Source organism: Anomaloglossus baeobatrachus, chromosome 1 (genome assembly GCF_048569485.1).
Source record: "Anomaloglossus baeobatrachus isolate aAnoBae1 chromosome 1, aAnoBae1.hap1, whole genome shotgun sequence".
Lineage (NCBI taxonomy): Eukaryota > Metazoa > Chordata > Amphibia > Anura > Aromobatidae > Anomaloglossus > Anomaloglossus baeobatrachus.
Genome location: NC_134353.1, coordinates 448,567,686 through 448,591,223, shown reverse-complemented (window position 1 = coordinate 448,591,223; position 23,538 = coordinate 448,567,686). Strand labels below are relative to the sequence as shown.

The following is a 23,538-nucleotide window of genomic DNA, read 5'->3' as shown; positions in this document are numbered from 1 at the left end:
TTTCTGGCAGATACCTCGGTGGAATCTGTCCGCCTGGCAGCCAGGACCTCGGTGCTTTCTAACTCTGCCCGACGTGCCCTCTGGCTTAAGGCCTGGAGGGGAGACTCCGCCTCCAAAATGAGGCTTTGTTCCCTTCCGTTTAAAGGGGATTTAGTGTTTGGGCCTGCCCTGGATGATATCCTGGACAAGGCGACTGATCGTAAGGCCTTGCCCGATCCTAGACCTACCAGGAAGCGGTCCTTTCGTCCCTCGATGCCTCAGGCCTCCCAGCCCAGAGGGAAAGGGAAGGCAGGCAGGTGGAGCTATCCCAAAGGTAGAGGGAGAACCATCCTCATCCCTCCACATCAGCAACGTCCTCAGCAGGACAAACAGTGACTCGGCCCGGGTGGGGGGAAGACTCTCAGCGTTTCTTACCCAGTGGCAGTCCATAACCTCTTGCCAATGGGTTCTGAAGATCATCTCGGACGGTCTTCTCATAGAATTCCTTCCCCCCCTCTTCCGGGTCTCCGAGTCACTGCGCTGGCGTCTCCGGGTTCACAGGCTCTGTTGTACACAAAGATTATAGAGCTAGTGCACTCGGGGGTCGTTTCCCCAGTCCCGAGTCAGGAAGAAGGGGTAGGACACTACTCCCGTCTCTTCCTGGTCAAGAAGCCATCCGGCGACGTCCGTATAATTATCAATTTAAAAAGTCTAAACCGTCAGGTCAGGTACCGGCGGTTCAAGATGGAGTCGGTAAAATCAGCTATTCCCCTGATAGGTCTACACCACCAGATGGCCTCTATCGATCTGAAAGATGCCTACTTCCATGTACCCGTCCATCCGGGACACAGACAATACCTCAGGTTTGCGGTGCTTCACGGAGAGGAAGTGCTTCATTTCCAATTCAATGTACTTCCCTTCGGGATCTCCTCAGCTCCAAGGATCTTTTCCAAGATCATGGCAGAGGTGGTCGCCTTCATAAGATTGCAGGGTATCTGTCTAGTTCCGTATCTGGACGACTTTCTTCTCATGGCTCCGTCTGCTCCAACCCTCCGGAGCCATGTGGAAAGGTCTTTGGGAATCCTTCGGTCTCTGGGATGGATTCCCAATCTCAAAAAATCACAGTTATCCCCCTCCTCCACTCGGCAGTTTCTCGGAGTGCTGCTGGACTCCGACAGACAGGCATCCTTTCTCCCAGAGGGCCACAGGATGGCTCTGTTAGCCAAAATATCAAAGCTTCGCAGGCAGGCTCGCCCGACGCTTCGAGCGGCTATGTCAGCCCTGGGTTCCATGACATCCTGCATTCCTTCAGTCAGGTGGGCTCAGGCCCATTCTCGGTGTCTCCAGGATCATATCCTGGCACATTGGGACAGACTCCCGTCATCCCTAAACCGAAGGTTTCGCCTATCGGGGTCCGTCTCCTCATCCCTTCTCTGGTGGCTGAGTCCCGCCAACCTGCAGGTGGGGGTTGCCTGGACTCAGAAACCCCTGGTTACACTGACCACAGATGCCAGCCTACGAGGATGGGGGGCAATGGTGGCAAATTCCCCATTTCAAGGGGTCTGGAGTCCTTACGTCGGCTCCCAATCCTCCAACTACCGGGAGCTCAGGGCAGTCAGGGAAGCCCTCCTTGCGGCTCAGGACCTCGTCCGGGACTCTCACGTCCTGGTATATTCAGACAATGTCACAACAGTGGCACATCTTCGACATCAGGGCAGTACACGCTCAGGCGCCCTGAAGTCGGTATCCTCCCGAATCTTTCAATGGGCAGAACAATCTCTGCTCTCCCTTTCTGCGGTCCATCTGAAGGGCTCCCTCAATCTTCAGGCGGATTTCCTGAGTCGTTGGGATGTTCATCCGGGGGAATGGAGCCTGGATCAGGCGGTGTTCTGCTCTCTAGTGGCAAGGTGGGGTGCACCAGAGGTGGACCTCTTTGCCACGACAGGGAACCCTGAACCCAAGGGACGAGGCGTTAGGGGTAGACGCTTTCTGCCACAGTTGGTCCTTTCGCCTCGCTTACGCGTTCCCCCCTCTTCCTCTGCTCGCACGGGCCCTGAGGAAGATCAGAGACGAGGGGGTCCCAACTATACTGGTAGCCCCTCTGTGGCCCCGGAGGAGTTGGTACAGCCTGGTCCTGACGCTAGGAATCGACGGCCCAGTCCTCTTAGGTTCAGACCCCAGCCTACTGTCACAGGGTCCGATTTTCCATCCGGCTCCCCAGAAACTCAACTTGGCTGCCTGGCTTCTGAGGCCCGGGCACTGAAGGCCCAAGGGCTTTCTGACAAAGTTGTGGCTACGCTACAGAAGAACCGTAAACCTGTGACTAATAGTATATACAACAAAATCTGGAAGAGATTTTCCTCCTGGTGTGGTTCTCGGCCTCCTGACCCTCTTCGGCCTAATATTGCGCAGATTCTGGACTTTCTCCAGAGTGGTTTAGACTTAGGTCTTCGGCCTAGCACCCTGAAAGTTCAGGTGTCAGCACTCAGTGCAGTCTTTGACATGGCTCTGGCAGATCATCGTTGGATCCGTCGGTTCTTTGTGTCCGCTAGTAGACTCTGTCCACGTCAGAGGGTCCTGACGCCTCGCTGGGATCTCAATGTGGTCCTTACAGGACTATCTCAGTCTCCGTTTGAACCTCTGTGCTCTTGTAACATTCGTTCCCTTTCTCACAAGACTGCTTTTCTTGTGGCTATTACATCTGCTCGCAGAGTCGGCGAACTTCAGGCTTTGTCCGTTAGGGAACCTTACCTGACCATCAGAGATGACAGCATTGTGTTTCAGCTGGACCCTTCCTTCCTTCCCAAGGTGGTTTCGGATTTTCACCGTTCTCAGTCCATCGTCCTGCCTTCCTTCTGTCAGAATCCTTGGACTCCGGGTGAGGAAGTGTTTCACTCTTTGGATGTCCGTCGGATAGTGTTGCACTACCTGGAGGTTACTGCTTCTTGGCGCCTTGATTCTAACCTGTTCATCCAGCCCTTTGGCCGCAATAAGGGCAAGAAGGTGGCTAAGAGTACCGTCGCCAACTGGATTGTGCGGGCAATTAGAGATGCCTACCTCGCTCAGCATCTCTCTCCACCTACTGGATTCACGGCGCACTCCACCAGGGCTACCTCTGCCTCCTGGGCCGAACGGGCAGGGGCTTCCCCTGAGCAGATCTGCAAGGCAGCTACGTGGTCTTCGCTCCATACGTTCACGAAGCATTATCGGTTGGATCTGGATTCCAACAGGGATTTGGCCTTTGGCAGGAGGGTCCTGCAGGCTGTGGTCCCCCCCTAGGTATCAATTCTTTGGTATTCCTCCTATGCTGTCGTGGAAGGGACTAGAGAAATAAGAATTATTCTTACCGATAATTCGCTTTCTAGGACCTTCCACGACAGCAGGTAATTCCCTCCCCTATATATTCATTTACTCCTGAATGTGTAGTACTTCTCATATGCTATGGATTCTTTGTAAGACACTGGCTGTGGGAGGTGGGAGGGTCCTTTTAAACCTCTTGAACTTCCTGTCCCAATTAGGGCGTGGAGAGACAACCTCCTATGCTGTCGTGGAAGGTCCTAGAAAGCGAATTATCGGTAAGAATAATTCTTATTTTCCAAAATTCAAATGGTGCTCCTTCCATTCCAAGCCCTCCCATTTATCCAAACAGAATGTGGAGAAGGAAATGACATCACAGGTTTTTTTTTCCAAAGGTCTGTGTTCAACCAACTTTATTATCACTGACAAGTCTTAAAAAACGCACCTAAAAAAACGCATGAAAAACGCATGAAAAACGCATGAAAAACGCATGAAAAACGCATGCGTTTTCGATGCGTTGTTTCTCAAAAAGCATTGTTTACAATTCTCCCCTCTGCCAGAGGGTGCGTTTTTTTCCGCGCGGAAAAAAAAGCAACGTGTGCACATACCCTAAATGTAGCTTGGCATGCTTCTGCATAGAACACCACACTCAGGCCCTGTGCGCACTTACCGCTTTTTGCCGCGGATTTTCCGCTGATTTGCTGCATGTTTCGCTGCAGAAAATGTTCCTAACATCTCTGCAGTGATTCACCAGCAAATCCTATGGAGAAAAAAAATCCTGTGCGCACTGGGCGGAATTTGACAGCTGCATGTTCTGCTGTGGGAATCCCGCAGCAAAAAGAATTGCATGTCACTTCTTTTTCGCACGTCGCTGCGGGATTTCACTCCATTGACTGTAATGTAATCGGGAAATCCCGCAGGGCGCGCAGGCAGCAAATTCTATGCGGTTCATTGCGTTTTCCTGCGGTATTTCGCGTTTTCGGGACATAATGTTAATCACTGCCTGCAGTTTGCAGGGAAGTGATGTCATTATGACAGGAAGAGGAAGGCGTGTAGAGAGTAAACACACACATCATAGACATAGAATACACACATCACAGACACAGACATATATAACACACACAGACATAGAATACACATACAAATCAAACGGACATATAAAAAGTGTGCTCCGCCGTATTTTTACCGTCCAGCCGAGGTAAACACACAGCGGCGGCCCGGTATTCTCAGGCTGGGGAGGGCGAGGGCCAGGGTTAATGCCCCCCCTCCTCCCGCAGCCAAGAATATCAGCCCGCAGCTGCCCCGGGACTGTCGCATCCATTATGCAGCAGTTCCGGAGTGTCCCCAGCTCTTCCTGTTGCCGTGATGCGGTGGCAATCAGGGTAATAATAAGTTAATGGCAGCGCATCACTGCCACTAAGTCCAGGCTTAATCATGGCAGCGTCTATGTGACAGCTTTCATGATTAACCTGTAAGTAAAGTGAATAAACACACACACCGAAAAATCCTTTATTTTAAATAAAACACAAAAAAGCCCCTCTTTCACCCTTTTATTAACCCCCCCAAAACACACAGCTCCGGCGTAATCCACAGAGGTCCAACGACTCTTGCATCCAGCCCCGACTGACACTGTACTGAATGCAGCCTCGTAACGAGCCTGCAGAGAGGTAATTACAGGTCATTTCCCACGGCCGATAATGTGAACACACTACCGCTCGGGAGAAATGCAGCATATCAATTGTTGATTGATCTGTCTTCTATCTATCTATCTATCTCTCTATCTATTATTCTGTCTATTTATCTATCTCTGAAGGAAATTACTTTTTTTTTTCTTTCAATGTGCTTTATTGCATTGAATGCATTAAAACACATGTACTAACCCGCGGCAAAACCGCATGTGGTTTTTGGGTGCGGTTTGCCACGTTTTTTTTACCACGGGTGCGGTAATCTTTCAGACCCTGCGGAATTTTCTTAAGAAATTTCCATTTTCCAGTGCGCACAGGGCCTTTGGCTACATTCACACGGCCGTTCCGTTTTTGCAGTCCGCAAAAAATTGTCCTATATTTTCACGGGTGCATCCATGTTGCCAACTGCCTCCGTCCCGTATACGGTCTGTGTGTCATTTGTGTGACTTCCATTTTTTTGCAGACCACAAATAAACGGAAGCATTACATACAGTCCAGGGTATCTGGCCAGATGCTGGTGCCCATATAAAGTCTATGGGGGAACAGAATCTGGGGCAAAGGGGTAGGAGCAAGCGCTGATTATTCATATTCATATTCGCTGATCACCGGGAAGGCTCACACACTGCTCCCGCGGCAGCTCTTTAATCTTTCCGAGCCGGCCGCTCATTAGGCTCATATAAATTCACTCCCCCCGTCTGTGATTGGTTACAGTCAGATGCACCCCCACGCTCAGTGACAGCTGTCTGTCTGCAACCAATCACAGCCGCCGGTGGGCAGGTCTGTATTGTACAGTACAATAAATAAATAATTAAAAAAAAAAGTGCGGTCCCCCCCAAATTTTGATTCCTGGCCAAGATAAAGCCTGACCCAAATTTTGATTCCTGGCCAAGATAAAGCCTGACGGCTGCTGGCTGGTATTTTCAGGATGGGGAGACCCACGTCATTGGGAGTCCCCCGTCCTTCCACCCCGGCTAAAAATATCAGTCAGCAGCCAGCCGGAATTGCCGCATCCATTAGATGCGACAGTCCTGGGACTTTACCCGGCTCATCCCATTGCCCTTGTGCGGTGGCAAACTGGGTAATTTATGGGGTTGATACCAGCTGTGCAATGTCCCCTTTCATCAAGCCCTGAAGTTAGTGATATGACGGCGTCTATCAGATACCTGACATCAAGGAACTGACCAGGACACATGAAACGGTCTTCTGAATGAGCCCTTAGGAAAGCCTCTTCCTCAAGGTGAACCACAGAAACTGCAATCTGATGCTTTTATATAATTTTCTTATAGTTAATGGTCATTTGGTCACTATATTAAAGATGGGATGAGTGCATAGCTGTCCCACCATTATGGCAGGAGAAGGTGGGCATGGCAGTGCATCTAGGACAAGTGGGGCACTGGTAACCTGGACATAAGCTGTTTAGTCATGTGAATGCAACATCTAATAACCCACCAATATGTATGACCATTGGGCGAGAGGGCAACATCATTCACTTGAAAAGAAGACAGACTGAGTTCACTAATGGGTCAGGTCATGGCAGCCTATTGAAGGTTTCAGTAGGGGCAGAGAGACAGATCATGCTGCTGTTTTAGTTCTAAGCCACACGGCGAGAAAATCGGTGCGAGTGGAGTGCAATAAAACATCGCATCCACTCTGACCAATTCTAGCCTGTGTGTCAGCACACATGAGCGATTATTTTCTCAGCCCTAATCGGACCGAGAAAACAATCGCAGCATGCTACGACTGTAATCCGAGACTCTTTTCTCTCGCACCCATTCAAGTGAATGGGGCGAGAGAAAAATCGCACTGCACTCGCAGTACACCGGTGTACCGCGCGTGCAGAGCAAGAATGGAAATAGCCGGCTACGGAGGAGAGAGGGAGAGAAATCCCTCCCACCCCTCCTCCGTGCCAGCCCGCCCCTCCTCAGCTGAGGTCCGCTCGCACAGTTGGACCTCAGTCGCAGGGATACTAGCATGACACTCGGCTCCCGCTGTACTGCCAGCGCGAGCAGTGTGTCATGTGAGCATCACAGTAGTGCCCCGTGTGGCCCCGGCCTTATAATAACTATTGTACCTGGTCCTAGTGCTGGATTCACAGCTAAACGACTCAGTATAGCTCTATATTGTCCTCTACACTGCTGCTTCTGACCATATGCTACATACACAGAAGAGAGCAGGAATCCTCATGTCTCAGTATACAGGAGTCATAGCAGCTAGTCTTCACTCACTAGATGAGAAACAATGTAAATTCGAGAGCATGCAGAGGGGAAATCTGGTGAAAAATGCATGACGCAAGTCATATTATGGCCAGAAATGGTGTTATTCTTCACATAAAACCACGAAAGCTTAGACTAGATTCTCACTTATACAGTTTTCTAGACCAAACCTGTGCAAAGTCTGACAGCTGAAGGGCTGAAAACCATGGTCTGCAGGCTATACCATACCCTCCTCCGCCCGCGCTCCAGTGTCTCCAGTAGCTGCATCTTAAGGATGCAGATCCTAGTGAATACATTGTTGGAGGACGAAGCTAGCAGCCTCTTCCACCAATCACCGTTTGTGACTGAGATAGTATTAGAGCAAAGCATCAGGAAAAAGGGAGCCAGATGAGTATGTGGGGTTTTGTTTTTTTTTTGTTTTTTTTTTAATGTGTGCGACGTATGGCTGTATATAGGAGAACTATGTGGGGGCTCATACTGTATATAGGAGAACTATGTGGGGGCTCATACTGTATATAGGAGAACTATGTGGGGGCTCATACTGTATATAGGAGAACTATGTGGGGGCTCATACTGTATATAGGTGACTATGTGGGCACTCACAGTGTATATGGGGGAGCTACGTGGGGGCTCACATTGTATAGGGAGCTACGTGAGAGGGGGCTCGCGCTGCGCATCGGGGGGCTATGTGATTTCTTACATACGGGGCCTGTATGTTGACTCATGTTGTTTATGGATTGGCTCATGTTGCATATAGCAGCAGTGTTTGAACTCGTTTCATATATAGGGGGGCTGTGTCTGGGTTCAAATCGTATATAGGGGCGTGTCAGCATTCTTAAAGGGCTTGCCTGGTTTTAATTCATAAGTCTGCAATCACTATGTGACTGCAGACTTGTGAATTGTCTCATCGCATGCACTGTGCGCTGTGAGGATTTGTCAGTGCCAGGGCCAGGAATTGTGGTCGCAGGTATGCAATATGCACAATCCCAGCCACGTTACTACTAGGGGAGACTGCCTCACTCAATACTTTTTTAGGCTATGTGCGCACTAGAAAAGTGACTTTCTCAAGAAAATTTCTTGAGAAACTTCTGGGAGTTGAAGATTACCGCACCTGCGGTAAAAAAACGCACCAAAACCGCGGGAAAAACGCATGCGGTTTTGCCGCGGTTTTTCCGCAGGTTGGTCCCTGTGTTTTTTTTTTATGCTGAACTGCAATAAATAATATAGATAATTGATAGACAGATAATGGATCGAGGGAAAGATGGATAGATAGATGAGAAAGACCTAAATAATGTCCCACCCCCTGCATATTCTAAGCTGGCACCCTTTAGTGACTTTCATGTGGCACTAAAGGGTGCCTAGCCTTGTATTTAGCCAAAAAATAAATAAAAAAAAAAAAAGACGTGAGGTCCCCCCCATCTTTTGTAGCCAGCTAGGGTAAAGCAGACAGCTGCAGACCACAGCTGCCAACTTCACCTTGGCTGGTAATCCAAAACAGAGGGCACCCCACGCTGTTATTTTACATTAAATAAATAATTTAAAACAAAAAACGTGGGGTCCCCCCCCCCCAAATTAGATCACCAGCCAAGGTAAAGCGGACAGCTGGGGTCTGATATTCTCAGACTACGGAGGTCCACTGTTATTGGAAACTCCCCAGCCTAAAAATAGCAGGCCGCAGCCGCCCCAGAAGTGGCGCATCCATTAGACGTGCCAATCCTGGCGCTTCGCCCCAACTCATCCTGTTGCCCTGGTGTGGTGGCAAACGGGGTAATATATGGGGTTGATGCCAGATGTGTAATGTCACCTGGCATCAAGCCCTGGGGTTCGTGATGTCATGCGTCTTTCAGATACCCGACATCACCAACCCAGTCAGTAAGAAATAAAAAATAGACAGCAAAAAATAGTTTTATTTGAAAAAACACTCCCCACATTCCCTCTTTCACCAATTTATTGACAAGAACAATCAAATCCGGGTCCGGCGTAATCCAATAAGGGAGGGTGTCCCACGACAATCCATACCATACGGCAGTTACTGTCCCAGTCAATGAAGAACAGAATGTTCCCCAGTGGCTGGGAGAGTAATGCAGTGACCTGAGCTAACATCAATAGGTCAGCCCAGGTCACTGCAGGGGATGATGAGCGCTGCCATCAGGAGGTTAGATGAGATCATTACCTGCTGTGATGATCTCCTGCAGTCCTGCCATCAGCGCTGTCACTGCCTTCTATGCCCCCGCCGCGTTGTCAGCAGAATCGCGAGAGCCCGTGACGTCACCGATAGACGGCAGTGGCAGCGGTGACATCAGGAGGCAGGAGATCGTCACAGCAGGTAATGATCTCATCTCACCTGACAGCAGCGCTCTGCATCCCCGCGGCTGCCAGCACTGCAGGGTGTCAGTGTCTGCCTGCACTGCAGGGGGACAGGCTGCTGATACTGCGGGCAGACACTGACACTGCAGGGCAGGCAGCCGCGGGGCCGGAGCGGGACACAGACTGCACGGGCACCTGGAGGTCACACGGAAGTGCCTCTGTGCGGCGTCCAGGGAGTGTGACGTGTGTTTACTCTGCTCTGCTGCCTCTTCCTGGCATAATGACATCACTTCCTGCAAAACCGCAGGCAGCAAATGAACATTACCGCAGGTAAATCGCGGCTATACCGGGGGTATACCGCACATCATTTGCTACCTGCGGTATACCCCCGGTATTTTGCGATTACATTACAGTGAATGGAGTGAAATACCGGGGGTTTACCACAGGTACCTGCGGAAAAGAAGTGACATGCACATTTTCTCAAGAAAATCTTCACAAAGAATTTTCTTGAGAAAAAAACAGCGTGCGCACAGTCTGTGGAAATGTCTGCAGAAAGATGTCAAACATTTCTCAAGATATTTCCGCAGCAAAACCGCGGGTAAATCTGTGGGTAAAAACGCCTAGTGCGCACAGGGCCTTATATCGCATACTTGCAGCCCCGTGACCACCATTCCTGGGTCTGACACAATGCGTGCGATGTGAGGATTCAAAGTCTGTAGTTATGAATTTAGACCGGATACCCCTTTAATTTTGCTCAATATTAAGTGATACAATTAATTTTATTATGAATTAATATGTTAGTATTGAGCAAAACAAATTTCAGCCTATTAGTTCAGCTCTCCTCTCCACAACAGTCATGGTCTCTCAGGTGACCCCCTCTGGAAAATTAATTTCCTCCCATGCTCTAGACTAGGGTTGGGCAATTAATTTTCCCATGGGGCCGCATAAGAAATTGGGATGGTTTTAGAGGGCCGGACTAATTAACTCAGTTCTACCCAATACTGTATATATAATATCCCTTCATAAACAAACAGTAAGTTAAACAATACAAAGTTTCAGTGAACAGTGAACCCTGTAGAACAGCGGTGACGTCATTCAGATTACCCGTGGCCACAGCTAGATTCTCGGTACAAACGGATCCATTTTTTTTTTACCGGATCCGTCGCATCAGTTTTGCCACAATCTGCGACGGATCTATTGCATCAGGCACAAACCTCATTGTTCCTGACTGCAAAAACCAGATGTGTGAAAGTAGACTAACTGGCATACATATTACTGGGGCCTCTGGAGCATACATACTGACAGTGGTGGCGTGTGGGGCATACATACTTACTGGCCCTGGGGACGCTGGAGGCACAGGCTGGCAGGACGCTGGAGGCACAGGCTGGCAGGACGCTGGCAGCATTGCAGCAGCAGAGCCTGAGGGCTCCTCTGGCTGCCTTCTCTTAGTCCCCTGTGTGTCTGATTTTCTTTTATTGCAGGCACAGGGGGACCTGAGAAGACACAAGTGCTGGACTCTCCCCTCCTGCACTCACTCTGCTCTCTCTCCTGCAAGCACACTGCTCTCTCCTGCAAGCACACTGCTCTCCCCTCCTGTACTCACACTGCTCCCCCCTCCTGTACTCACACTGCTCTCTCCTGCAAGCACACTGCTCTCCCCTCCTGTACTCACACTGCTCTCTCCTGCAAGCACACTGCTCTCCCCTCCTGTACTCACACTGCTCTCTCCTGCAAGCACACTGCTCTCCCCTCCTGTACTCACACTGCTCTCTCCTGCAAGCACACTGCTCTCTCCTGCAAGCACACTGCTCTCCCCTCCTGTACTCACACTGCTCCCCCCTCCTGTACTCACACTGCTCTCTCCTGCAAGCACACTGCTCTCCCCTCCTGTACTCACACTGCTCTCTCCTGCAAGCACACTGCTCTCCCCTCCTGTACTCACACTGCTCTCTCCTGCAAGCACACTGCTCCCCCCTCCTGTACTCACACTGCTCCCCCCTCCTGTACTCACACTGCTCTCTCCTGCAAGCACACTGCTCTCCCCTCCTGTACTCACACTGCTCCCCCCTCCTGTACTCACACTGCTCTCTCCTGCAAGCACACTGCTCTCCCCTCCTGTACTCACACTGCTCTCTCCTGCAAGCACACTGCTCTCCCCTCCTGTACTCACACTGCTCTCTCCTGCAAGCACACTGCTCTCCCCTCCTGTACTCACACTGCTCTCTCCTGCAAGCACACTGCTCTCCCCTCCTGTACTCACACTGCTCTCTCCTGCAAGCACACTGCTCCCCCCTCCTGTACTCACACTGCTCCCCCCTCCTGTACTCACACTGCTCTCTCCTGCAAGCACACTGCTCTCCCCTCCTGTACTCACACTGCTCCCCCCTCCTGTACTCACACTGCTCTCTCCTGCAAGCACACTGCTCTCCCCTCCTGTACTCACACTGCTCTCTCCTGCAAGCACACTGCTCTCCCCTCCTGTACTCACACTGCTCTCTCCTGCAAGCACACTGCTCTCCCCTCCTGTACTCACACTGCTCTCTCCTGCAAGCACACTGCTCTCCCCTCCTGTACTCACACTGCTCTCTCCTGCAAGCACACTGCTCTCCCCTCCTGTACTCACACTGCTCTCTCCTGCAAGCACACTGCTCTCCCCTCCTGTACTCACACTGCTCTCTCCTGCAAGCACACTGCTCTCCCCTCCTGTACTCACACTGCTCTCTCCTGCAAGCACACTGCTCTCCCCTCCTGTACTCACACTGCTCTCTCCTGCAAGCACACTGCTCCCCCCTCCTGTACTCACACTGCTCTCTCCTGCAAGCACACTGCTCCCCCCTCCTCTACTCACACTGCTCTCTCCTGCAAGCACACTGCTCTCCCCTCCTGTACTCGCACTGCACTCTCTCGTGCACTCGCACTGCACTCTCTCGTGCACTCGCACTGCACTCTCTCGTGCACTCGCACTGCACTCTCTCGTGCACTCGCACTGCACTCTCTCGTGCACTCGCACTGCACTCTCTCGTGCACTCGCACTGCACTCTCTCGTGCACTCGCACTGCACTCTCTCGTGCACTCGCACTGCACTCTCTCGTGCACGCGCACTGCACTCTCTCGTGCACGCGCACTGCACTCTCTCGTGCACGCGCACTGCACTCCCCTCGTGCACGCGCACTGCACTCCCCTCGTGCACGCGCACTGCTCTCCCCTCGTGCACGCGCACTGCTCTCCCCTCGTGCACGCGCACTGCTCTCCCCTCGCTGCTACTGGCTCACATTTCCTCATTGCAGAACAAACGTTTTTGAAGCAGTCGCTGTGGAGAGGAGCTGGTCACATGTGAGGTTCCTGCGTAGAAGGGGCAGGCAGAGGGGACGTGGCCAGCATCGGGAGAGCAGAGAGAGGGGACAAGGAAGGCATCAATGAGTGTGTGGGGGTGTGGACGACAGCTAAAGGGGCGTAACCAGCAGCATAGATGCCATGGAAGGCATCCAGAGAGTGTGGCCAGCATCCTGAGGAGGCATGACTGGCAGCAAGAGGGGGCGTGGCCGGCAGCGTGCGGGGATGTTTCAGTTGCTTTTCACTGCACTGCGGGATACATAGCTCCCCGCTGTGAGAGCGGGCTGAGGCATAGATCTGGCCACGCCTCCAATTCTGAGCTAAGACTGTCTGTGACTGGTCCTCCCGTAGGTGGGCCGCATCTGGCCCGCGGGCCGCCCCTTGCCCGGGTCTGCTCTAGACAGATCGCTGTTTGGGTTTCTCTTGGAATCTCCAAAAACCAGGATCACTTTATTGAAGCAGACTGAACTTCTTTGGGCACTGCAGAGCATGTTTGATCATATTGGAAAAGGATTGCCGCTGCCAGGATGGAGGCAAGGTAGGGTCAATGTAGTAAATGGTGTAAGCAATAAAACGAGCAGGCAGCTCACCACTTAGGCTATGCTCATACGCTGCATCTTTGACTGCATTTTTGGTGCATTTTTGAGGTCACAAAGATGCAGAATACATGCATTTCCTTCTCCCAGCAAAGTCTGAGGTTTCTATTTTGCTGTCCACACTGGGCACCTTTTGTTGGCTGCATCTTGGCTGCGGTTTTGAAGATGCCGCATGTCAATGCTTTTTGCGTTTTTACCACGTTTGTGAGCCTTTCCAGTCAACAGATTTGATCTAAAAAGTGCATTGGCCGAAACGCGGTAAAAACGTGTCCATAACGGATTGCATTTTTATGCGTTTTTGCCACGGTGCATTTTTTGGTGCATGTTTTGGGACAAAAATGCTGCATCTTTATGTTAAAAAAAAGATGCACTGTGTGAACATACCCTAAGGCCATGTGCGCAAGTTGTGTGTTTTTTTTTTTTTGCGTTTTGGTTGCGTTTTAAGCTGCACTGTGTCCTTGACAAAATGCATGCCTTTGCATCCCTAGCAAAGTCTGTGAGAAATCAACATTTCCTTCCTTATTGTTTTTTTTTTTTCAACAGCGTATTGTTTGACAAATATTTGTCAAAATCTTTGCCTAAAAAACCCCCAGCATGTTCATTCTTTTTGCATTTTGGTCACGTTTTGTCATGCATTGAAATGAATGAGGTATGTCAAAACGCAACTAAAATGTTAGCTGTGCGGTTGCACTGCGTTTTGGTTGCATTTTGGATGCATTTTTGTCAACATAAACGCAGGTCACCCACTTTTCTTCTCTCTGTCTCTCTGTCTCTCTGTCTCTCTGTCTCTCTGTCTCTCTGTCTCTCTGTCTCTCTGTCTCTCTGTCTCTCTGTCTCTCTGTCTCTCTGTCTCTCTGTCTCTCTGTCTCTCTGTCTCTCTGTCTCTCTGTCTCTCTGTCTCTCTGTCTCTCTGTCTCTCTGTCTCTCTGTCTCTCTCCACTTCATGCTCACCGGTGCGACTATCACACTGCTCCTGCAGACTCTCCTGCTTCTGAAAGTGCCAGACGCTCATAAGGCTCATTTCACATTCACTGCTTCCTCCGCCCACCGGCGCCTATTATTGGTTGCAGTCAGACGCACCCCCACGTTGAGTCACAGCTGCTGGTGGGCTGGTCTATATCGTACAGAAAAATAATAAAAAACAACATGCGTTCCCCCTCAATTTTGATACCCAGCCAAGATAAAGCCTCACAGCTGGGGGTGAATATTCTCAGGGCGGGGAGACCCACGTTATTGGGAGCCCCCAAGTCTAAAAATATCAGCCAACAGCCTCCCAAAATTGATTAGATGCGACAGTCGCGGGACTTTACCCAGCTCGTCCCCGGTTGCCCTGGTGCTGTGGCATTCGGGGTAATAAGGAGTTAATGGCAGTCCATAGTTGACACGAAGTCCTAGCTTAGTGATGGCAGGGGTCTATAAGACATCCCTCATCACTAATCAGTAAGTGAAAGAGAGATAAACGCGAACACCGAAAAATCCTTTATTTGAAATAAAAGACAAAAAAAGCACCCTCTTTCACCACTTTATTAACCTCCCCCAAACACCCCTTCAGGACCGACGTAATCCACACAAGGTCCCAGGACGCTTCCAGCTCTGCTACATCTGACACGCACAGCGAGAGCCATAGAACAAGACTGCCCGCTGTGAGCTAAGCGCGACTCACTTCAGTTGCTGCGTGATCAGCGGTGATGTCACTCAAGTTAGCCTCTGCCACAGCTGGACTCCTCCACCTGTGACAGCAAATCATCAAGTGACTGAAGTGAGCAGCGTGATCAGCGGTGCCGTCACTATTAAGGTGATTTGCAGTCACAGCTGGAATCCTTCACCTATGACTGCAAATCAGGCCGCACAATGAGAATGAACTCTGGTGAACCTCTGATGTCCCAACTGCGGGCCCCGCACTACTGCCTGAATTCATTCTCATTGCGCGGCTCTGACTCTGTCTGCTGTCAGCGGACAGTCATGCTCTATGGTGCTCGTTGTGACAGGACAGGGATGTAGCAGAGCTGAATAACTGTGGGACCTCGTGTGGATTACTTTGGACCTGCAGGGTGTGTTGGGGTTAATAAAGTGGTGAAAGAGGGTGTTTTTTTGTATTTTATTCCAAATAAAGGATTTTGGGAGTGTGTTTTATTTGCTTTCATTTACAGATTAGTGATGGGGACGGGGTCTCATAGACAACTGCCATCACTAATCTAGGACTTCGTAGCTATTGTGGGCTGCCATTAACTCCTTATTACCCCGATTGCCACCACACCAGGGCAACGGGAAGACCCAGGTTCAGTGCCAGAATTGGTGCATCTTATGGAGGCACCACTTCTGGGGCGGCTGTGGGCTCCTATTGTTAGGATGGAAAGGGCCAAATGATGGGTCTTCTCACCCTAATAATATCAGCCCTCAGTTGTGTGCTGTGCCTTGGCTAGTTTTAGAAAAAATGAGGGGGGACCCCACGTCTTTTTTTTTTTTTAACAAAAAAATAGATCAAATAATTAAAAAAAAAAAAAAAAGTGTGGGATCCCCTCTATTTTTTTTTTTATAGCCAGCCAAGGTACGGCAGACAGCTGAGAGTTGCAGCTGTTCCAGTGTTGAATATGAAAGATGGGGGCGACCCCACGTCATGTATTGTTTTTTTTTTTTTTTTTGTTTTTTTCCAATAGAAAAAAATTAAAAAAAACAGCTGGCCAAGCTAGCTATCGCTCTATCAAGCTATCCTGTTATTTCTTTCTATCTATTCTACCCGTTCTTTCTTATCTATTCTATATGTTCTTTATATCTATCTATTCTAGCTATCAATTATCCTGTCATATTTTATTTCTCCTTTTAAAAACGCACTGACAGAAATGCATTGAAAATGCATGCGTTTTCACTATCTTTTTTTTGTCAAACGCAGTGTTTACAGTTGTCAAGTCTGTCAGAGGGTTTTTTTTGTCAAATCAAAAACGCAGCTGAAGACCTACCCTTAATTTATGTGGACCAGGAACCCCTGTGCACGGACATCCGAGTATCAGACGGACCAAACTTGTGTATGGAAAAGCGTAATTCCAGCAGCAAGAAAAAAATCCTTCTAAAACGTCTAGTTTATTATAAATGTATTAAAATTCCAGAGCCATAACACCGGTGATGAGCACTGTAGAATTTTAATGTATCTATAATAAACTGATGGTTTTAAAAGTTCTTGCTGCAGGATTTTTTTTATTTCTATATGTATATATCCCTTTCACGACCGGCCGATTTTTCGCTTTCCGTTTTTTGTTTTTTCGCCATTCTTTTTCTGAGAGACGTAACTTTTTTATTTTTCAGTCAATATGGTCATGTGAGGGCTCATTTTTTGCGGAACGAGCTGTACTTTTAAATGAAACCATCAGTTTTACCATATTGTGTACTAGAAAATGGCAAAAAAATTCCAAATGCTGAAAAATTGCAAAAAAAGTGCGATAGCACTATGGTTTTAGAGATATTTTATTCACTGTGTTCACTATATGGTAAAACTGATGTGTGGGTGTGATGCCTCAGGTCAGTGCGAGTTCGTAGACACCAAACATGTATAGGTTTACTTTTATATAAGGGGTTAAAAAAAAATCGGAAGTTTGTCCGAAAAAAGTGGCGCACGTTTTATGCCATATTCCGTGACCCGTAGCGTTCTCATTTTTCGGGATCTTAGGCTCAATGACGGCTTATTTTTTGCGTCTCGAGCTGGCGTTTTTAACGGTACCATTTTTGCGCAGATGCTACGTTTTGATCGCCTCTTATTGCATTTTGCGCAAAAGTTGTGGCGACAAAAAAACGTCGTTTTGGCGTTTGGAATTTTTTTGCCGCTACGCCGTATACTGATCAGATTAATTGATTTTATATTTTGATAGATCGGGCGTTTCTGAACGCGGCGATACCAAATGTGTGTATATTTTTTATTTTTTTAACCCTTTAATTTTCAATGGGGCGAATGGGGGCTGATTTGAACTTTTAGGTTTTTTTGTTTTTTTTTAATTTTTTAAAACTTATTTTTTTACTTTTTTTTTTTATTTTACTAGTCCCCCTAGGGGGCTATTGCGATCAGCATTCCGATCGCTCTGCAGTATCTGCTGATCACAGCTGGAAGGCTGTAAACAGCAGATACGCTGTCTTTCTCTTTTGCTGTGCCCCGGGCACAGCGAAAGTGAAACCAATTAATGTGTAGTACAGGAGTCATCACATGACTCTGTACTACCATGACAACTATCGGGAGTCACGTGATCGCGTCACGTGACTTCCGGTTTCGGCGGTAAGTAAAACTTTACCGCGATTGCGCTTATAATGGCGCTGTCATGTATAGCGCCATATAAGGGGTTAATCGGCACGAGCAGATAACGATTCTGCTCGTGCCTAGCAGGCACACATCTCAGCTGTGAAAATCAGCTGAGATGTGTGCCGATCGCGGCATGCTGCCGCCGGAGGACCGCGGGCAGTAAGATTATGTCATTTAGGACGTAATTTTACGGCCCGCGGTCGTTAAAGGGTTATATATATATATATATAATATATATATATATATATATATATATATATATATATATATATATATATATAAATAAACCCCTTCACCCCCGGCCACTAAAACACCCTTCTGACCGAACCATTTTTTACGATTCTGACCAGTGTCACTTTGACAGGTTATAACTCTGGAACACTTCAATGGATCCCAGTGATTCTGAGGACGTTTTTTCGCGACATATTGTACTTCATGATAGTTGTATATTTAGGCCAATTTTTTTTGCGTTTTTATTTGTGAAAATTTCAGATATTTGGCAAAAAGTTTGAAAATTTTGCAATTTTCAAACTTTGAAATTTTATGCCCATAAATCCGAGAGATATGTCCCACAAAATAGTTACTAAACAACATTTCCCACATGTCTACTTTACATTAGCGTAATTTTTGAAACAATTTTTTGGGGTTAGGAAGTTAGAAGGGGTCAAAGTTCATCAGCAATTTCTCATTTTTTCCAACAGAATTTACAAAACCATTTTTTTTAGGGACCACATCACGTTTGAAGTGACTGAGAGGCCTAGGTGAGAGCAAATACCCAAAAGTGACAACATTATGAAAACTGCACCCCTCAAGCTGCTCAAAACCACATCCAAGAAGTTTATTAACCCTTTAGGGTCTTCACAGGAACCAAAGCAATGATGAGGCTGAAGATATGGCAGCAGTAGCACTGGCAGGAGCTAAGTCCTCTTCTGATGAGGATGAAGATATGACAGCAGTAATACTAGCAGGACACAAATCCTCCTGTTATTGGCCAACCTGTAGCCATCTGCTCAGCCTAACAGCTACCTCAGTCAGAGCTCATTTTTCGTTAGAAAGCTGTGGATAATTCAGCAATATACAATGACTCGGGTCCATATAAACAGCTGAATTTTATTTTCTAATAGCACTGTCTCTCCATTTCATTGAAGTAGCAATGCAATCTGCGATTGGGATAGGCAAAACAGCAAGTTCTTCCACTCCTTTATAAAAATGTCAGGAGTTAAATCCTCATCTTGTAATTTTTTTAGTCGCTGTAAATGGGGGATGAAACAATTCCTTCAATTTGGCCACCTATATCCATTGATCTCCATTGACCTTCATTTAGTGTTCCATGAGGGTTGGCCACGTCTACAAGAAAAGGTTTCAGCTCATGGAATTACTCAATCCTTAAATATATGCCGCCCAGAATGGCTTGAACGACAATTGCTCCTATGCCAGCACGTCTCTTATAGATATAGATAAAATTAATTTTAGAGTTTCTGGCAGCAATAACCAATTTCCTCATCAGAGTTCCAGCATGTCCCTCTTGCAGACTATCTCTTATTGCCGACTCCAGAGTTTGCACAACACAAGTTATAAATGCATGCGATAAATAGGAGAGAGATGTGAAGCAGCTTCAACAAGATCTAAGGCTATGTGCGCACGTTGCATAATTGCATGCAGTTACTCTGCGATCTGCACCGCAGCATAACTGCATGCGTCCTGCGTCCCCAGCATAATCTATGAAGATTATGCAGGAGACGTGCGCACGTGGCGTATTAGAGCTGCTGCCCGAAGCGCGCGTTCTAAGAAGTGACATGTCCCTTCTTTCCTGCGCTCTGCCTGCAGTCCTCGCTCTGTATGGGAGGGGCTGCAGTCAGAGCGCATGAAATCGGCTTTTTTTTTTATTGCACTATGGACTGTTTCTGCAGCGATTTGAAGCGCACGTGTGCTGTTCAAATCGCTGCAGAAATTTCTGCAGGGACAAACGCTACGTGCGCACATAGCCTAATTCTAAAGGATCATTTTGCTGTTCATCTAATATCTGTTTCTTCCTCAGTTACAGAAACAGGACTGTGGCTCCATCTCACACATACTGAATCTGAAATGTTCTTCTAGCTGCTGTTCACCTTCATTATACTCATTCATCATTGTACTTATCATGTTTGAAGCATTGTCAGTTGCAATAGCAAGAACATGTTGTAGCAGTTCTGAAATGGATGCAGGCATTCATTCCTTCCCAGTGTGTTTTTCTCCTTATCTGTAGAGGAGGAGGTTCACTACTTATGTACATAAAGCGCAGCACAGATTCAGCTCAACTAAAAGTCTAGAGCCCTTGATCAGGAATAGAATAGACCTTTATAGGACATTTTAGAACTTTACCAAATTCTTATGGAAACATATTTAGCACATTCTGTATTGACCAACTGTACCCAATTTATTATATATTTTGGAGTCTATTTTATATTGACTCTGACTCCACTGCCCTGCATCTCCTTGTCTAACACTCTGTCTGTAGTACTAGAAAAATGTCCCTGGCTGCCAAAAGAAAGTAATTAGTAGTTAGCCAGCATCAAATAGTTACTGGCATTGTCACTTAAATTGGCAGTAAACAGCTGTGGTGCTGAAGTATCGATTTCCTATATTGTTGTCCCCTGCAGCTGTTTGTGTTACACATGGATCTACATGAAAGCCTACAGAGCCAACTAGTAGACCAGTGTTTAGTAAGGGATCTTTGACAGGTCCTAAGTGGATGCGTTTGTGCGCATGCACACCGTAGCTGTTTTATGGATCTGTGTTTTGTACAGATGTGTGGCATATGGCAGCTCAGTACGACAGCTAGATCAAAGTAAAGGTAAAGTTATAGTTTTTGGAAAAAGACTATTTTAAAAAAACCCCATAAAAAAATGCTTTTCCACACACATTAAAGGAACGCTGCACATAGAAAATGCACAAACATTAAAGCGTTATTCCCATCTTCATACAAGGGTAATTACTGTTTACTAAAATTTTCAGCTGTTTTTGAGATATTAACAATTTTGTTTTTGCTTATGGCTCATGCCATTTGAGGCAGAACCCCCTCCCCCCCCCACTACGGTACTAGACATCAGAACATGTGCAGTGCTTACAAGCTCTTATTTAGTGAACTTGTAAGCACTGTTTTCCAGCTGTCAAGGATTATTGTTGTGCGCCATTACATATTAATCACCGCCAACTTCAGTACTGCTTACAGTAGCGGGGGTCACTCTCCTAGGTTCGGTCATTCCATGTCAAGTGATCCAAATATGAATATTTTTTTTACCTGACGTCTTCAGATTTTTTTTTATTTTTTTTATTTTTTATGAAGTACAACTTTAGTTAATTACAAATTAAAACTTTTGAATTTTTTTTCTTCCTTTTTTTTTTTTTTTTTTTTTTAGTTTTAAAGTTTTAAAAAAGTGTGAATTTTGACCTGGTATAGCTTTACAGTTTTTATCATATCTCGGGCTAGAAGTAAGATAAAGAGGTGAGAGAGGTATCATTTTTCTCAGAACTGTACCGGCTTTCATTTGATATGTCACAAGACTATGTTTCTTTATATTTTGTTTTGGAGAAATTAAATTCAATATTTTGATGCGCAATTGTGAAAAAAACGTATGTTTTAAAATTGTGAAAAATTGCGTGTGTGTTACTTGTGTTCTTGGTTATATTTGTGTAGGGATCCAACTCTTCGGTAGTGTAGTCAGTATCATGAACTGTTCACTCCTGCTATGGGTGGATTTAGCTTTAACCCCTTCAGCCCCCGGGCACGTTCCGTTTTTGTTTTTTTGCTCCTTTTCTTCTGAGAGCCGTAACTTTTTTTATTATTTTGTCAATCTTGCCATATGAGGGCTTGTTTTTTGCGGGAAGAGTTGTACTTTTAAATGAAACCATAGGGTTTACCATATATTGTACTGGAAAACAGCAAAAAAATTCCAAGTGTGAAAAAACTGCAAAAAAAGTGTGATCGCACAATAGTTTTTGGGATGTTTTATTCACCATATGGTAAAACTGATGTATCTATGTGATGCCTCAGGTCGGTGCGAGTTTATAGACACCAAACATGTATAGGTTTACTTGTATCTAAGGGGTTAAACATTTTTCACAAGTTTGTCCAATAAAAGTGGCGCACGTTTTGCGCCATTTTCCGAAACACATAGCGTTCTCATTTTTCGGGATCTATGGCTCAGTGACTGCTTATTTTTTGCGTCTCGAGCTAACATTTTTAATGGTACCATTTTTGAGCAGATGCTACGTTTTGATCGCCTGTTATTGCATTTTGCATAAAACATGCGGCGACCAAAAAACGTAATTTTGGCGTTTGGAATTTTTTTGCCACTACGCCGTTTACCAATCAGATTAATTGATTTTATATTTTGATCGGGCATTTCTGAACGCGGCGATACCAAATATGTGTGTATTTATTTATTTTTTAACCTTTTTTAATTTTCAATGGGGTGAAAGGGGGGTGATTTGAACTTTCAGGTTTTTTTTTTTTTTATTTTTATTTTACTAGTCCCCCTAGGGGGCTATAGCGATCAGCAATCCGATCGCTCTGCACTATCTGCTGATCACAGCTATACAGCTGTAAACAGCAGATACGGTCACTTCCGGTTTCCCTCTGCTCCGTGCCGAGGAAAAACGAAAGTGAAACTTCGTAGCTGCAGGCGTCATCACATGACCCTGTGCTACGATGGCAACCACCGAACGTCATGTGATCACTCACTCACGTGACTTCCGGTGGGGGCGGTGGTAAGTAAAAAACATGGCCGCGCGCATGTAGATCTCGCTGCCAGACTTTGGCAGCGAGATTTAAGGGGTTAAATGTTGTGAGTGGAAGCGATTCCACTCGCAACATGCAGGCACACATGTCAGCTGTTGAAAACAGCTGATATGTGTGCCGACCGCCACCTGCCCGTGGCAGGGGGCGGGGCTTAACGGGACACGATCCTTGACGGATAGATCCGTCCAAGGTTGTGAAGGGGTTAAGCTGCAGAATCACCTCTGAATGTGTGTCACCTGCCAGATTAAGGATCTTTTTTTTTTTTTTTTTTTTTGTAAGTTTTTCTAATTTTTGTTGGCAATATCCAGGATGGATTCTTTTTTTTTTTTTTTTTTTTGCAATGGGCGATTCTTCGATGTTAGTGATTTATTCAAACACTCTATTGTTACATCAGAGTTTATAAAATCCTCTGTGTTGGAAGTAATGTTCTGGCTGCAGAGTATTTTTCTCTTTTGCAAGTTGCTTTCTACAACTGTCACAAGTTTTCATGCCTGCATTGATATATGGATTTATATGAAACATCCAATCTTGTACAGCCCTAAGAATTTTTTTCTTGTTGTGTCAAAAGGATTACAACAGTAATAAAATGCTGTTCCTTGAGAAGTAGCAGCCATTGGTGTGTGAGGAAAATACAGATAACAAGGAAGACGGGTAATAAAGATTTACAGTACACTTGAGATATGACTGTCACTATAAAGTGAGTGTTCGGGCTAGCGCACACACAGCTTTTTCTGTCTGTGGATAAACGCTGTGGTTTTGGCAGTATATTTCTACCCAATTTTCACTATATCTGCATTAGTTTTTTTAATCGCTAGTGAAAACAATGGCAGGCTTTTTTCATATAAATAGTGATAGATCACTGCAATAAACGCAGCATTTACCAGTTGTGCAAGCAGTGATTTACTCACTCTGTGAGGGTTTCAAAAGACACTGCATGTGCTTACCCCATTGAAATGAATGGGGGTTGTTTTTCTGAACAATGATCATTCCGAATAGTGCTGTGTATTAGCCCTTAATAAGTAAAGCATTAAACTATTAATATAAATGTACTCAAACTTTAAATACA

At 46.7% G+C, this 23,538-nt stretch overlaps 1 protein-coding gene across 1 annotated transcript in view; it reads left to right on the top strand.

Annotated features, from left to right (window-relative positions):
- LOC142317024 (hippocampus abundant transcript 1 protein-like) overlaps nucleotides 1-23,538 on the top strand; it is a 118,314-nt gene that overhangs the window by 5,061 nt on the left and 89,715 nt on the right. The window lies entirely within an intron of this gene.